Genomic DNA, 3280 nt, shown 5'->3' with positions numbered 1-3280 from the left:
GGAAGGTCACGGGCTTAGCTGCTTACGTGCAGTGATTTCTCCAGATTCTCTGAACCCTTTGATGATATTATGGAGCGTAGATGGTGAAATCCCTAAATTCCTTGCAATAGCTGGTTGAGAAAGGTTTTTCTTAAACTGTTCAACAATTTGCTCACGCATTTGTTGACAAAGTGGTGACCCTCGCCCCATCCTTGTTTGTGAATGACTGAGCATTTCATGGAATCTACTTTTATACCCAATCATGGCACCCACCTGTTCCCAATTTGCCTGTTCACCTGTGGGATGTTCCAAATAAGTGTTTGATGAGCATTCCTCAACTTTATCAGTATTTATTGCCACCTTTCCCAACTTCTTTGTCACGTGTTGCTGGCATCAAATTCTAAAGTTAATGATTATTTGCACAAAAAAAAAAGTTTATCAGTTTGAACATCAAATATGTTGTCTTTGTAGCATATTCAACTGAATATGGCTTGAAAATGATTTGCAAATCATTGTATTCCATTTATATTTACATCTAACACAATTTCCCAACTCATATGGAAACGGAGTTTGTATATATATATATATATATATATATATATATATATATATATATATATATATATATATATATATATATATATATATATATATATTTGTGTATATATATATATATATATATATATATATATATATATATATATATATATACATACAGGTAAAAGCCAGTAAATTAGAATATTTTGAAAAACTTGATTTATTTCAGTAATTGCATTCAAAAGGTGTAACTTGTACATTATATTTATTCATTGCACACAGACTGATGCATTCAAATGTTTATTTCATTTAATTTTGATGATTTGAAGTGGCAACAAATGAAAATCCAAAATTCCGTGTGTCACAAAATTAGAATATTACTTAAGGCTAATACAAAAAAGGGATTTTTAGAAATGTTGGCCAACTGAAAAGTATGAAAATGAAAAATATGAGCATGTACAATACTCAATAGATGGTTGGAGCTCCTTTTGCCTCAATTACTGCGTTAATGCGGCGTGGCATGGAGTCCATGAGTTTCTGGCACTGCTCAGGTGTTATGAGAGCCCAGGTTGCTCTGATAGTGGCCTTCAACTCTTCTGCGTTTTTGGGTCTGGCATTCTGCATCTTCCTTTTCACAATACCCCACAGATTTTCTATGGGGCTAAGGTCAGGGGAGTTGGCGGGCCAATTTAGAACAGAAATACCATGGTCCGTAAACCAGGCACGGGTAGATTTTGCGCTGTGTGCAGGCGCCAAGTCCTGTTGGAACTTGAAATCTCCATCTCCATAGAGCAGGTCAGCAGCAGGAAGCATGAAGTGCTCTAAAACTTGCTGGTAGACGGCTGCGTTGACCCTGGATCTCAGGAAACAGAGTGGACCGACACCAGCAGATGACATGGCACCCCAAACCATCACTGATGGTGGAAACGAAAGCAAATTTTGCATTTCCTTTGGAAATCGAGGTCCCAGAGTCTGGAGGAAGACAGGAGAGGCACAGGATCCACGTTGCCTGAAGTCTAGTGTAAAGTTTCCACCATCACTTCATGCTTCCTGCTGCTGACCTGCTCTATGGAGATGGAGATTTCAAGTTCCAACAGGACTTGGCGCCTGCACACAGCGCAAAATCTACCCGTGCCTGGTTTACGGACCATGGTATTTCTGTTCTAAATTGGCCCGCCAACTCCCCTGACCTTAGCCCCATAGAAAATCTGTGGGGTATTGTGAAAAGGAAGATGCAGAATGCCAGACCCAAAAACGCAGAAGAGTTGAAGGCCACTATCAGAGCAACCTGGGCTCTCATAACACCTGAGCAGTGCCAGAAACTCATGGACTCCATGCCACGCCGCATTAACGCAGTAATTGAGGCAAAAGGAGCTCCAACCAAGTATTGAGTATTGTACATGCTCATATTTTTCATTTTCATACTTTTCAGTTGGCCAACATTTCTAAAAATCCCTTTTTTGTATTAGCCTTAAGTAATATTCTAATTTTGTGACACACGGAATTTTGGATTTTCATTTGTTGCCACTTCAAATCATCAAAATTAAATGAAATAAACATTTGAATGCATCAGTCTGTGTGCAATGAATAAATATAATGTACAAGTTACACCTTTTGAATGCAATTACTGAAATAAATCAAGTTTTTCAAAATATTCTAATTTACTGGCTTTTACCTGTATATATATATATATATATATATATATATATATATATATATATATATATATATATATATATATATATATATATATATATATATAACTGCATGCCAACAAACATCATTGGTTGACATCAAAAGTGGGACTGCTGTGTCTTTAAAAAAAAAAAAGAAAAAAAAAAAAAGTCAACTCTGTCTGTGACTTGTTGTTGCTTAGGAGGTCCACTTCCTCTTTCCTGTGGAGGCACGTGGACCTCACTCCTGCATGTGGACACACACACACACACACACACACACACACACACACACACACACACACACACACACACACACACACACACACACACACACACACACACACAACACACACACACACACACACACACACACACACACTCTCTCTCTCTCATAAGGGACTTCTTCTTCATCTCCCACACAGCAGATGTGTTCTGACAAACTAAGGTAGGACATTTCTTCTTTTTGACCTTCTACTTGTGTACATGTGTCACCTGCGTGTGTACTTGTGTCACCTGTGTGTGTACATGTGTGTGTGTGTCACCTGTGTGTGTCACCTGTGTGTGTACATGTGTGTGTGTGTCACCTGTGGAGCTGTTGTGTGTTCGCCTCCACACAAAGCCTCTTTTCATCAATACATCATTCATCTAACTAGTTGACCCAGCAGTTTGTAGTGTGTGTGTGTGTGTGTGTGTGTGTGTGTGTGTGTGTGTGTGTGTGTGTGTGTGTGTGTGTGTGTGTGTGTGTGTGTGTGTGTGTGTGTGTGTGTATACAAACAGATAGCTAAAACACAAAGTTGTAAAAAAGAGCAGTGGAACTTTAACAATGGACCTTTTTGATGGCTAATATTAACTCCAGTCAGGCTGTATAAACACACACACACACACACACACGCACACACACACACACACACACACACACACACACACACACACAGGGAATGAATGAAACACAGGGGTGTTTTTTTAAAGTGCAGCTGCTGAGATTTCTGCTTTTCTCGGACGATGAGGTCATAGGTGGACACACCCTGAGGGAAGTCTAACAGGAGCATGACTGTAGTCTTCTTGTGTGACATCACAGAACTGAGGTC

Source organism: Entelurus aequoreus, linkage group LG01, assembly GCF_033978785.1.
Source record: "Entelurus aequoreus isolate RoL-2023_Sb linkage group LG01, RoL_Eaeq_v1.1, whole genome shotgun sequence".
Classification (NCBI taxonomy): Eukaryota; Metazoa; Chordata; class Actinopteri; order Syngnathiformes; family Syngnathidae; genus Entelurus; species Entelurus aequoreus.
The sequence above is the reverse complement of the archived record's forward strand: the minus strand, read 5'-3'. Positions refer to the sequence as shown.